Source organism: Gobio gobio, assembly GCF_949357685.1.
Source record: "Gobio gobio genome assembly, chromosome: 15".
Classification (NCBI taxonomy): domain Eukaryota; kingdom Metazoa; phylum Chordata; class Actinopteri; order Cypriniformes; family Gobionidae; genus Gobio; species Gobio gobio.
The window spans coordinates 42,296,180-42,311,171 of record NC_137108.1 but is presented as its reverse complement, the minus strand read 5'-3'; the positions used below and the strand labels follow the sequence as shown (position 1 = coordinate 42,311,171).

At 36.5% G+C, this 14,992-nt stretch overlaps 1 protein-coding gene and 1 long non-coding RNA gene across 2 annotated transcripts in view; one reads left to right on the top strand and one right to left on the bottom strand.

The window, feature by feature from the left end:
• LOC307139236 (regulating synaptic membrane exocytosis protein 2-like) overlaps nt 1-14,992 on the top strand; it is a gene marked incomplete at both ends in the record, with an annotated part of 68,741 nt that overhangs the window by 40,080 nt on the left and 13,669 nt on the right. The gene's annotated exons all lie outside the window — the stretch shown is intronic.
• Nucleotides 9,799-14,869, bottom strand: LOC307139062. Its single transcript, XR_013818086.1, has 4 exons — nt 14,759-14,869; nt 13,951-14,000; nt 12,432-12,536; nt 9,799-9,893 (listed from the first exon to the last, which is right to left on the bottom strand). It is a non-coding gene; the product is annotated as an uncharacterized lncRNA (long non-coding RNA).

Below are 14,992 nucleotides of genomic sequence, written 5' to 3'. Positions count from 1 at the left end.
CTCATATACACCTAGGATGGCTTGAGGGTGAGTAAATTATTGAACAATTTGCATTTTTTGTTTTTTTTTCTTTAAAAAATCTTAAAGGCATTTTTAACTATTCCTTTAAGACAGGGGTCTCCAAACTCGGTCCTGGAGGGCCATTGTCCAATTAAAACACCTGAACCAGCTAATCAGTGTCTTACTTGGGCCTAGTAAGACACTGATTAGCTGGTTCAGGTGTGTTTATTTGGGGCTGGAACTAAACTCTGCAGGACAGTGGCCCTCCAGGACCGAGTTTGGAGACCCCTGCTTTAAGGCAACTTGTGTTGTGGTTTACACAAGTGTGTGTGAGAAGAAGAAGAAGGCACTCTGTGGTCTATCAGATGGTACAGTGCAGCTCTTTCCATGTTGACCTGGCTCTTTCTGGCATGAGATTACACCATTTCTGCTAAGCTCCTGCAGTGATTCTGCCACCTGTTGAACACAAGCACACACACAAATTTCCACATTCATAAAAATAAAGTGGTCTCACACCGTCCACACCTGTCACACACTCATTCACACAACTCTGCAATCTTAAATCTTGTGTTTAGACCATGTTTACAGGTTTAAATAAACATGCTATTTACACACAGACATACAACCCCAAATCAGAAAAAGTTGGGACAGTATGGAAAACGCAAAAAAAAAAAAAAAGAAGTGATTTCTAAATTTACTTTGACTTGTATTTCATTGCAGACAATATGAACACAAAATATTTCATGTTTTGTCTGGTCAACTTCATGTAATTTGTAAATATGCATCCTTTCCTGTCATTCAGACCTGCAACACATTTCAAAAAAAGTTGGGACAGGAGCAATTTAGGGCTAGTAATGAGGTAAAATGGTTAAATAATGATGTGATTTGAAACATGTGATGTCAACAGGTGATTGTAATTATGATTTGGTACAAAAGCAGCATCCAAGAAAGGTCTAATCCTTTAGGAGCAAAGATGGGCCGAGGATCGCCAGTTTGCCAACAAATACAAGAGAAAATTATTGAAATGTTTAAAAACAATGCTCAAAGAAAGATAGGAAGAGATTTGGATATTTCACATTCAACAGTGCATAACATAATTAAAAGATTCAAGGAATCTGGAGGAATTTCAGTGCGTAAAGGACAAGGGCGCAAGCCTAAGCTGAACAACCGTGATCTCCGATCCCTCAGGCGGCACTGCATCAAGAATCGTCATTCATCTATAAGCGATATCACCACATGGGCTCAGGACTACTTTGACAAACCTTTGTCAAGTACCAAAATAAGTAGTTACATCCACAAATGCCAGTTAAAACTGTACTGTGCCAAAAGGAAGCCTTATGTTAACAGTGTCCAGAAGCGCCGTCGACTTCTCTGGGCTCGGAGGCATCTGGGATGGACCATCACACAGTGGAAACGTGTACTGTGGTCAGATGAATCAGTATTTCGCAGAGGTGTCAAAAGTATTCGCATTCATTACTCAAGTAGAAGTATAGATACTAGGGTTTAAAAAGACTTCTGTAGAAGTTGAAGTATCAACTCAAGCGTTTTACTCAAGTAAAAGTGTAAAAGTACTGGTTTCAAAACTACTTCAAGTATAAAAGTAAAAGTAATGTAAGGGGAAAAAATGCCATTAAAGGGGTAGTTCACCCAAAAATGAAAATTCTGTCATCATTTACTCACCCTCAAGTTGTTCCAACCGGTATGAGTTTCTTTGTTATGAAGATATTTTGAAGAATGTTTGTAACCAAGCAGATTATATGCAACCATTGACTGCCATAGTAGGGGAAAAATGCTATGGCTGTCAATGGTTGCATATAATATAAAGATTTCCAGCCCCAAAACTCACCAAATGAACATTTTATATATATATATATATATATATATATATATATATATATATATATATATATATATATATATATATATATATATATATATATATATATATATATATATATATATATATATATATATATATATATATTAAAAAAAACAGTTATTGATAACATGCCTCTGAATTTTGACTTTTTGCACCTTTACAATACTTATAGGCAACTAAGTTAGTCACTCCAAGAAAAAAAAAACTTTAACTGTCAAAATAATGTGATATTTTATTGCCATACCAATCAAGGTTGATAAGTAAGTTACCATTTTATCTCCTTAAAACATAACATTGATGATTTAAAAAAAAATCTATTTCCCAGTAAAACGGGTCAAATATGACTATATAGTATATGTCCAGGTAGAAACTGTCAAAACGACAATCCCTCAGAAAAACACATGCATCATTTTCAATGTCAACAGTAAGAAGCCAATTTATGTGCAAAAAGTGCCTAAGGCCTATAGAGATTGGAAAAAGCAATGTAATTAGCAGGCATTTCACACGTTAATGCACACACCACTGCCAAAATGCCTAATTCATTGATACTGTACAATAATCCGCCAACAAAAAATAACAACACTGCTCTTACCTTTGTGTTGCACTTTGCTTTGACAAAACTACAGCATGTCTTTCGTGAAGTACATGGCACATAAACTTAGCACAGTCAAAACTGATTAATCGTTGATTTAAACCTCTTTCAGCAGCTGTCGGGGTTGCAGATGTCCTAAGTGTGACGATGGACAGGACTCACGGTTATATATATAAAGAGTCTTCGTGTCACAGGTGTAATTCACGTTTGAGAGTTGAGTCACTCTCCCACTCTTTACTGTAGATACAACTTACTGTGTATTTATTCCAGTGGCATAGCGATCACTGGAATATACAGCTACTAGTTATCGCGCTAAAAACAGGCTAAAAACCCGGCTAAAGTCATAAATGAGCACGTCTGCCTGCTGATCGCTGATTGGCTGAAAGTGCGTGCTCGTCGCGAGAACCCGCCCTATCTGGCCACATGGTGTGTGTGATTTGTGCAGGTGCAGGTGTGATTGACCGCCTACAACCCAATAGGGTGTCTGAATGGTTTGTGTTTATCCTTCTCATCCAACCACAATCAAATTCACTCTATCCGCATGGCGCGATTTATCTGGAGAGTTTTTTTTTTGACGACAAGCCGGAATGAAAACATGCCGAAATGGAATAGGAGTAACGAGGCTATTATTAAAATGTAAGGAGTAGAAAGTACAGATAATTGCTTGAAAATGTAAGGAGTAGAAGTAAAAAGTAGGCTGAAAAATAATTGCTCCAGTAAAGTATAGATACCCAAAATTTCTACTTAAGTAAGGTAACGAAGTATTTGTACTTCGTTACTTGACACCTCTGGTATTTCAGGTATTTTTTGGGAGGAATGGACGCTGTGTGCTCCGGACCAAAGAAGAAAAGGATCATCCAGACTCTTACCAGCAACAAGTCCAAAAGCCAGGGTCTGTCATGGTATGGGGTTGTGTCAGTGCCCTTGGCAAAGGTAACTTGCACTTCTGTGAAGGCACCATTAATGCTGAAAAGTACATAGAGATTTTGGAGCATAATATGCTGCCTTCAAGAAGACATCTTTTCCAGGGACGTCCATGCATATTTCAACAAGACAATGCAAAACCACATTCTGCACACATTACAAAGTCCTGGCTGCGGAGGAAGAGGGTACGGGTACTTGACTGGCCTGCCTGCAGTCCCGACCTGTCTCCAATAGAGAATGTGTGTCGCATTTTGAAGCGCAAAATGCGTCAACGAAGACCCCGTACTGTTGCCCACCTTAAGACTTGTTTGCAGGAAGAATGGGACAAAATTACACCTGGAACACTTCATCACTTGGTGTCTTCAGTCCCTAAACGTTTTTTAAGTGTTGTGAAAAGGAATGGCAACATTAAAAAAGTGGTAAATGCTTTACTGTCCCAACTTTTTTTGAAATGTTGCAGGTCTGAATGACAGGAAAGGATGCATATTTACAAATGACATGAAGTTGACCAGACAAAACATGAAATATTTTTTTTTCATATTGTCTGCAATGAAATACAAGTCAAAGTAAATTTAGAAATCACTTCTTTTTTTTAATTTGCGTTTTCCATACTGTCCCAACTTTTTCTGATTTGGGGTTGTACACCACTGTTCAAAAGTTTGGGGTTGGTAAGATTTTTTTGAAAGAAAGGTTCATGCTCACCAAGGCTGCAGTTATTTGATCCAAAACTATTGTGAAATATTACAATTTAAAATAGCTGTTATATTTGAATATATTTTAAAAGGTAATTTATTCCTGTGATGGCAAAGCTGAATTTTCAGCATCATTACTCCAGTCTTCAGTGTCTCATGATCCTTCAGAAATCATTCTAATATGATGATTTGCTGCTCAAGAAACATTTATGATTTTTTATCAATGTGGAAAAAAGTTGTGCTGCCTTAAATATTTTTGTGGAAACCATAATGCATTTTTTTCTTTTACATACAGTTTTTTTTTTTAAAGTTCATAAGAACAGCATTTATTTGAAATTCAAGTTATTTTTGACCAATTTAATGTGTCCTTGTTGAATAAAACTACCAAAAGTTTGATCAGTAGTGTACATTTCATGTCTATGTACCCAGGGTGAAAAAAGTACTTTTTGCCCCAATGTCAAGCATACATACTGGCCATGAAACTGTATTTTGCATTATTTTTTAAATTAAAAACGTCATTTTACTGTTAACTGTGCATGTCGCTTGAGGCGTCATGAATGAGATGCTACATTATCGCATGACCTCATCGCATTGTCACCATACAATACTCTCAGAACGTTTTCTCTCAATGTTATGAGAACAAAATGTTGACCAACAACTCTCTGCATATGAAATTTGCATACTGCACAAATGCTGTGAAAAAGTATCCTACTATATAAAGTATGTTTCCCAAAGGTTTTTACAAACCGAGAGAGAGAAAACATTACAATATGCCAAGATTGTTCTTTTAACCTCAGGCTGAAGGCTGTGGATGCTGCTGTGTTTTGGTTGTGATGGCAGAGAGGAGAGCGCGGGCACTGCCAGCCCCACTGACCAGCTCAGACTGGCACACTGGCAGCTGTAATTGTGGAGTAATTATGCCCCATGCAGAGATTCAGCTCTCTGTTATGTAACAGGACTTTCCTCTTCTGTGCATCGCTGACAGAAGGAGAGCCAGTGTGTCCGCACGTATACATTCACGCTTCATACAGAACAGTATTTTAGTAGTGCTAGCTGAAAAAGAGGTCAAATGTATTTCTTTATTTTATTAGTAGTCCACGTGTTTTTCTTTTCTTTTCTTTTCTTTTCTTTTTTCCACCTACTGTCTGACATTTTTTTTCTGCTGTGCCTTTAATATTTTTATGTAAAAGACTTATTTTGTTATGCTTTGCATAAGAATGAGCACCAGCACTTTCAAGGGCTATGGGCTGTTATTTATTTACTATTATAGTTTGTATTAATATTTTGAATTAGCTTTCATTTTTATATATAATTAAAAATGACTGTTTAGGTTTAATTTAGTTTTAAAGTGAAAAGGTTTTTTTTATTATATTTTATTAAGTGTTTTAATTTTTTTCAGTAATTTTAGCGCTTTAACTTAAACCAATGCAGCAATTTTTTGATTTGGTTGTTTTATCTAATTATTTTATTTCAACTTTAATTCAAGTAACAAAAATGTTTTGAATAGTTTTAATCTTATAATGATAACCCTGCCATGATTTCTCAGGAAATGGTAAAGCTTGGTGGCTAATCATGTCATGTTTTTGCTTTCGTATGCGGCACATTTTAGTAATGCTCACATTGTGCTCTGTATGAATGTGTAATCGAGTGTTTCCACTGCGTAAAGGTTAACACGACAACCTCACACAATGCCACACTCTCCGAGTCCTAATAACATGGCAACTATCTGTATCGCTGAGCATGTTAATTTCTAAATGACCTTACATCATTTCTAAAGAGTCCTGTTTTCCATATCGTATTGTTTAATACTTTGAGAAAGAGGAAGTGAGAAGAACATTTCTATTAAAAGGTGTTGTAAGCAATGTTCGTTTTCTGATGGAAATAGCTGAAGAGGTTGAGGTTTAGCTGGTTAGCATGGAACTGTTAGCCCCTGCTGGTAGATGTCATAACTAATAATATCATTCTTCATTGGTGTCTATTCAAATAACCATGTTTTATGACTTCATAATTCATGCATAGTTAATTTGCAATGCTTGCAGAAAATGTGCACACAGCTCACTGGATGCATGCTATTTTGAACATGGCCACTGTTTACATGGAGCAAACTCCATATCATGTTTGATTTAGACTGTTTTAATCGAAGGTAGGACATTTTCAGAGATGCTAGCAATAGCGAGCTAGCTTTGAAAGCATGAGATGCCACTCTCGCTTCAGAGCGTCTCCAAAGCCACGCCTCCTTCAAAACATATGAACATGTACAGCAGGGAGCAAACAAAAGCATCACGAGAGATGGCGTTAAAATAGCTCATGTCACAAAGTAAATAACAGTACAAGAATAAGGAACATAAGCAACTTAAAGAGCACTGATCTGTACCACCTGACTGCTGCAGATTCATTTTGCCGTTGATAGTGTTGCCATCGAAATGCATACAAACGAGTCACAAAGTATAATTTCACGGGTTTCCATATCTTCCAAATTACAGTAGTGATGGCATGAATGCAGCATAAGGTGGTTGTTTTGGTTCAGGAGGAACTGTAAAAGGTGGATGCGGTTTCGGTTGCGGTGCTCGGTGACTGACGTCTGTCTAACTCGGCATAGCATGAAAAACACTGACATTCAGAGAACAACATTTTTGGAACACCTTTATGATGTTATTTGTACTTGATGAATGTTAACTTTAACCTTCCTGGAATATTACAAATAGTACTGTAGATGTTGTAGATGCATTTCCCATTTTGTTGGAGCTGATAGACGTTAAGTTGAAAATAAGCGGGAATACTCCTTTAAGAGGACCGTGCTGAGATTCTGATGGTGAGATGTGGGGTGTATTATTTAAAGTGATGAGTCAGCTCTCATTCTATAGCTGTCACATCAATGAGGCCTCTGTCTCCACCTCCACTCAAGAGCGCCGAGATACAGAGAGAATAGAAGGATGAGGAGGAGCGAGGACAGCCATTTGAGGTTAAATTATCAGTCTGAGAACAGCTCAGAAAGAGGGCTAATTTGGTTAGAACATCACACGCAATACTTACGAGTCACGGCTCACTAGTGCAGTTTTCCTACAAGTTATTGCGGCTTTAGTTTCAACCTAATGTGTGAAACTTATATTAACTAAATCAAATCAATATTTGGTGTGACAACCCTTTGCGTTTAAAACAGCTTTTGTCCAGGTACACTTGCTCATAGTTTTCCAGGTTTTTGGGACTGCATGTGAAAAATAGCCTTTTGGCTAACTCTGGCATATTGACAGAAATGTTTATTAATATGCACTGTCCCTGTAAATAAAAAATAAATAAAAAAGGTAGCTTTGCTGGTAGGTTTTTTTTTCAAGTGTCAAAATATTTGACCATTAGAGGGCAGTGCCACACTGTTTTACCATTTTGCATAAAATGTTTCAGGAGAAAATCTAACAATATATAACTTCAGATTGAGATTTTCCCCCCTTAAATTCACACACAAATGCACAAATGATCTCAGAGAGGTAATAAAAGGGGTCCAGATTTACCTCAAATTTATCTGAATCTAAATCTCTGAATTTCATGCATTCATAGCAGTTTTATCAGGACTTCTGATTTTAGGGGGTTCATTAACCCTCTTTCCTTGTGGTTTGTGTATGTCTCTGAAGTTCTTACAGGGTAATGCTGTGGCGGATTTTATTTTATTTTTGTTTTAAGCTCAACACATTGAGTCTGATGGACTGTGTGTTTCTGTGTGTGGTCGACTTGTCTGTGTAGGGCAGAAAGATCATTTCCCTGTGTTTTATTTCTGTTTACCTGTTATTTATTATTTGTTTGTTTTTGTTTAAGTGTTCCATGTCTTTGCATGTTTCCTTTTTGTGTATATGTTTAAAATGATCATGTTCATATCTATTTGCATATTTAGTTTGTTTCACATGTAATGGCGGGTGGTTGATATATATATATATATATATATATATATATATATATATATATATATATATATATATATATATATATATATTAATGCTGGGTAATCGATTAATCGTGATTAATCGCATCCAAGATAAAGGTTTGTGTTTACATAATATATGTGTGTGTACTGTATATAATTATTATGTTTCACGAGCAAGGACCACGCCACAACCATGAATGTTGGAGAATTATGTATTGAATAAGTTAGGAATGAATAGGGAGAGGATGAAGGGGAAGAGAGAAGGGGATGGTAGTCAAGCTGATCTGGGCATCTGGTGTTGGCGGCCAGAAGACTCAGAGTGGGGGCATCATCTCAGTTAAATGTAGGCCGAGTGATTAGGACCCCCAGATACAACCTGGAAGGGAAGAGAACAGGGGATGGTAAAGATGGTTGAATGGATGAGAGAGAGGGGAAGGGAGCGTTAGAAAGAGAACGAGACAAACAGTACTGTAAGGGGCGGCCCGATATAAGGTTTTGAGAAGTCAGTTAACTCAGTTAACTGGTTAACTCCATATATATAAATACACACATGCATGTCTATATTTAAGAAAAATATGTTATATATAAAATGGTATACATAAAATGTATTTACAAAATATTTATATTTATATATAAGATAAATTATATAAATATATATACAGTATATACATGCAATTATCTGGAGTGTGTATTTATATATACATAATAATTATACACAGTACATACACACATATTATAAACTGCGATTAATTGATTGCCCAGCACCTATATATATCAAGTCAAAAGATAATATTATGTAAGATTTTAGATATCAAATTCACAAGAAATCAGATTAGGTGTTAAAAAAATGGACTCACAACCATAAACCTTAAATAATAAAACAGATATGACCAAATTATAATTGGATGGGTCACTTTTGAAGCCATTTGCTGTCATACCACCCAGTACATCATATGTGTTGATATTTGTTTGACTGTTTCCATGTTTTAAATTATTATTTTTTTGATTATGTTAGTCTTGTGTTGTCTTTTGTTTCTGTTGTCATCCTGCACTTTTGTTGACTTATTTTTTTTTATTTTTAGGGACAAAGAAGACGCAAAGTCTCAGCCAGTCCAGTAAGTAACACTCAGCGAGGCCTAGACTGATTCTGTGGTCTTTTCCCGCATTTTCCGCATTGATTTTGGGGCAAAAGCTGCAGAATATTCTTATTGGTAACTAAAATCATAATCTTATTTGCCAAAGCATTTAGTAAACAAACAATAAAGGGGCAGAACTTTGTTATCTGTTCAAATTCTGCAGTTTTTCTCCACACTGTTAGACATTTTATTGTATTTTTGCGGTAACTTACTGGCAGCACTATTGCCAGTAAGTTACTGTAATTGCCCCTTTACAGTAGCTTACCTGTAAATGTGTTTTACAGTATGATGCCCTTACCGTAATTTAATTTTACAGTATGATGCCCTTACCGCAATTTAATTTTACAGTATGATGCCCTTACCGCAATTTAATTTTACAGTATGATGCCCTTACCGCAATTTATTTTTACAGTATAATAATTTTTACAGTAATTTTACTGTAATTTATTTTACTTTTTATTTTACAAAATATGCATATGTTAATATGTTATTACTTTATTTTGAATATTTTACATGAATGCAATAAAATAAATAATACATTTAATAAATTCCAAATAAGAGACTTGAGTCCATGTACATCAGTATATTTTTTATTCACCGTCACAATCAATTACAAAAAACAGAAAAAAAATAGAGAACTGAATTCATTACAACAAATCAAAGCAGAGATCATGACGATATGGCAACAAAAAGTATGAACAAAATACCCCAGCTGGTCTTGGCTGGCCTCCCTACTGGTAAACTACTGATGGCTGATCTGAAACAAAACAGAGGGAAAATGTGTGAGAAATGGTTTATCTCATCTAAATTTGTTCATGGACAGATGAGGTAACAACTTGTGCAACAGCAGTTATTCATAGTTATACTTATATTATATATCTCTATCCCGAGGACAAGCATGCGCGCTCTGGAGATTATCATGTGAAACGCAACAATACCCAATCAGAAAGCAAGCTGCTGACGGAAGACACCTCCCTCCAGCTCACGCTGGAACATGTAAAGGCCATGTTCACACCATCTCCATTACTTCATCTAAACATTTTCCTTTCCCCCCCCGCAAATTTTCTTTAAAAAGCATTCCATACACTATCAGGGTATATACAGAACTTCTTAAGTTGAATTTAATACCTTTTACTACCTTTTTTAATACCTTCAAAATATTTTTTAATACCAGCGCGACTTCAAGCTGCAACTATAGTAGCGTAAATGAAATATCTTTCCAAATGGAATAACATATTGCATCACAATGTAACGAGGTCATTATAACTTAACATCAGCTGCCCACAGAGATGAGAATAGAAATAAAGACAGAAGAGGAAGGAGACATCTTCTTCATAGTTCATGCAGTGTACAGAGCAATTTTCACGGCGCAATATAGATTTTTTTTCTTTTTCGTTTTAAATCATGAAGGCGAGTCAGTGGATATCACACAAAAACGCAATGTGTGCGAGAGTCGGTGAAGTCTCAAACCTGGTCAATTATTCACTACTGAAAGTGAACGTAAAATCTGACAAGCTTTCGGCGCATATTCTCACAGAGACAAGAGATATCTCTTTATTTATATAAATCTGCTTTAACATATGCTGATAACGTATAGCCTATAACTGTCTGAATTTATATTCTTAATATTTCTCTTTTGGCCCATATTGTGAAACAAATTAGAAGAGAAGTATAGGCCCATTTCGTGTTAAACAAGTTTTTTTTTAAATAAAGCTGCTCTTCCTTTCTGATAATACTGATATTATTGTAGTGTTCTGACATATTATAGACTGATAATCATTTTAATTATAGGCCTATAATTCCTTGTTTAATTGTGCAAAATGTATTTAAATAATGAGGAGTAAGCTAATCTATCTATTCTTTTATTATGCAACATGTCGGTTGTGCATTGATGCATTATGAAATTATCACGGGGGCAAATTAAATGTATTATCAATTTAATAATAAAAGTAGGCCTACCCTAATAATAATAACAATCATTTATATACATAAATAGTAAATGCTAAATCTTCACTCATACAGTGAGCAGACAAGTCGCGCTCGAGGATCCGATCCCATGTTGTGAGCATATAAACCGTGAACTTTGGCTTTACATCGCATGCGATCTACTCGTACAGTGTGAGTAGATAACCTTGCTGAAATCGCACAGAAATCGCACAGTGTATGCCAAGCTTTAAGCAACTTGCATATTTCGAAACAGCTCTTCAATGCCATAGATTCAAATTGAAAGAGTGGTGTTTAGTTGCAAGGTCTAAACACCACAGCACCTCAGCTCGCAATGTAGCGGTGGTGATAGGGCATAGCGTCTGCTGTCTGCCACGCACCTGTTGATGATGCTGCTAGACTAACGTTAGGCTACTGGCAGTGGTTTGAATCGGGAGAGCAGTCGGGGTTGAGGGCAAAGCAGTGGAGGTTGAGGTCGTTGATGCATCTGTAGCGCAGAACATTGGTATGGGAAGCTGCTCGCTACGTCCGCGCATCCTAGCTTGGTGGCTATTTGATTACATATGCGATTTGACGCCATTCACCCCCACCCAGGTTATATTAATTGTCTTCTTGCAGACGTGGCAATAAGCCTCGCGGCTGTTGCAAACTACTGGCCTAAGCCAGTCTTTAAATCGTGAGTCCTCCAGCCAGAGGTCCGAAAACTTGCATTTCCCCATGCTTTAATTACTGAATGGAAGCGAGCTTGCGTACATGTTTGTCAGCAAGCCAGCCGCGGACCCAGTTTGTTTCAGCGCGCGCGAACGAACACCACCTCAAACGATATCGCGCAGGTCCTACTCTAAACATATAAATAAATCCACGCGAATTTTAGAAAAAAAAGGCCAAATTGACAAATTTATCTAAAAAAAATTGGACTCGAAAATTTAATACCTCGTCAGATGACGTTTAGTACTTTTTACTACTTTTTAATGCCCTTAATTTTGGCTAATTTCATTTACTACCTTTTACAACCCCGCGGACACCCTGACTATAAGAGCAATTTCATGATATGATATACTTCATATCACCTGTGGTGTGGTAGGCAAACGTCACCTCCTGCTCAACTGACATCTTATGCTGCCTTCACGTGCTATAGGAATTACTGAACTAGTTTCCTAGTTAAAAAATTGGACATGAACGCCCTCTCAAGTCAAAATCTGAATGTGATGAGCTCGTAATCACAACTTCAGAGGTGGGAAGTAGGAAATTTCTAGCACATGAAGGCAGCATAAGACGAGGTTGGCTGAAAATTAAAAGATAAAAGTCTCTCAGAAATTGCAAATAATTAAATACTTGCACCTGTACATACTTGCATGATTAGTTTTTAGTTCAGGTTTTAGTTGTAGTCCAGCTTTGTCCGTTTCTCCGTCTATTCCTCAGTCTCTCTGTTTTCTGGTCACTGGTTGGATATGATCTGCATATAAAATAATGTATACATATTTTGGTAACACTTTACAATAAGGTTGTATTAGTTAACATTAGTTAAAGGGTTAGTTCACCCAAAAATGAAAATTCTGTCATTAATTACTCACCCTCATGTCGTTGGACACCCGTAAGACCTCCGTTCATATTCGGAACACAAATGAAGATATTTTAGTTGAAAGCTGATGGCTGAGAAAGGCTTCAGATAGGCCTCCATTGGCATTCAGTACATTGACACTTCCAATATCCATGAAAGGCACTTAAAACGTCGTTACAAAGTCTATCTCACCACAGTGGCTCTACAATAATTTTACGATGTGACGACAATAGTTTTTGTGCGCAAAAAAAATCTAAATAACATCTTTATCCAACTTGTTCTCGACTTCCGTGTGTGCCTCCACGACGCATGCGCGAGAATATGACGCAGATCCGGCGTTCGGACATATTTGTTTACAAGCAGAGGAAGACGCGCGTGTCTAAGCTGTTGGATTCTACATTGATCGTGCTTTAGGTCTCGGCGTAGTGCTCAAAATGGGGCTTAAGTGTGCATTTCATGGATTCCCGAACGCCGGATCTGCGTCATATTCTCGCGCATGCGTCGTGGAGGCACACACGGAAGTCGAGAACAAGTTGGATAAAGGTGTTATTTAGATTTTTTTTTGCGCACAAAAACTATTGTCGTCACATCGTAAAATTATTGTAGAGTCACTGTGGTGAGATGGACTTTGTAACAACGTTTTAAGTGCCTTTCATGGATCTTGGAAGTGTCAATGTACTGAATGCCAATGGAGGCCTATCTGAAGCCTTTCTCAGCCATCAGCTTTACACTAAAATATCTTCATTTGTGTCTGAAGATGAACGGAGGTCTTACGGGTGTCGAACGACATGAGGGTGAGTAATTAATGACAGAATTTTCATTTTTGGGTGAACTAACGCTTTAATGCATTAGTTAACATGAACTAACCATGAACAACACCTCTGTTCAGCATTAGTTAATCTTTGTTAACGTTAGTTCATAAAAATCCAGCTGTTCATATTAGTTCACAGTGCATTAACTAATGTTAGCAAGATTTTAATAATGCATTAGTAAATGTTGAAATTAACATTAACAAAGATAAATAAATGCTTTATAAGTGCAGTTCATTATTAGTTAATGTTAACTAATGTAGTTAACTAATGAACCGTATTGTAAAGTGTTACACAAATTTTTAAGTGCATACAATGAATCATTTTTAATTACTTTGTCATGTTATGCAGTGACATATCCCACATGAGACTAAACAGTCACAACAAGATAACAAATAGATGCCAAGTAGGAAATGCAGGCAACAAGTATTTTTGAAATAATAAAATGTTATGCATTAAAAGACGTTAATCACATAATGTTAGTCAAAATATATACTTACAAAGCCAAAGATGCTCAGTGCTGTGGCTCTTTCTGGGGTGTTGTTAGCTCCTGTTGACACAAGAGAGAAAAATAAGAAATTTTCATTAATGTTTATTGACTATAATGGTGCCTAAATGTTATGCACATGATAATTCACAGATATAGGATGACTGCTAGATTGACCACTTACACAATCAAATGACTATCAACACTGAAAAAAGAGAGAAGACAATAATAGAGCCTTCAGTGGCATGTAAAAATGAATTCATATGAAATAATATAATAAATAAGAAGCCACAATGAACATACTTGAACTAATTATTATTTTACTTGAATATATATTAATCCTCTGGTGTATACACTGGCGTAACGTTAAATGTTCTATTTTCGAGAGAGAGAAAGAGAGAGAGAGAGAGAGAGAGAGAGAGAGAGAGAGAGAGAGAGAGAGAGAGAGAGAGAGAGAGAGAGAGAGAGCCTTTGACACCGCTAACGTTACTTCAAATGGCGTCACACACATTTAACTGTCAACGAAAATATGTAACTATAACTGGCCGTGAAAAGACGGAAACCATTGTTCGCGTAAATACAACATTTGGTACATAATGTACAATGCAGGTAACAGTTAGTCAATTGTATGCAAATTTAATGGGTTATGAAAGCGGTTCTTGAGGAAAATGAACAGTTCCCCGAGACTGTCATATAGTAATAGCAATTCGATATTATTATTTACTTTCTTCATATATGTAGCTATATTTAATGGATATTAGTTTACGTTTTAAAAGTATCAAAGACATTTGTGACAAATTTGTCAAATAAAAACTTCTTACCTCAGGAAAGCTCGCAGCTGGTGTCTGGCGATCCGATCCACAGGCAGGGACGTCCGTTATGCGCGCACTCGACACAAACCTCATTTGCGCGGGCTTGGCACGCGAGTAAACAATTTAAATTGTGTGAGGTGTAAGCAAAGTTCATAAATATATTTTTTAAACATTTAAAAATTACATTTATATCACCACACTTGTACTGGTAGTACTCTGGCATTAAAATAATAATAAATAAAA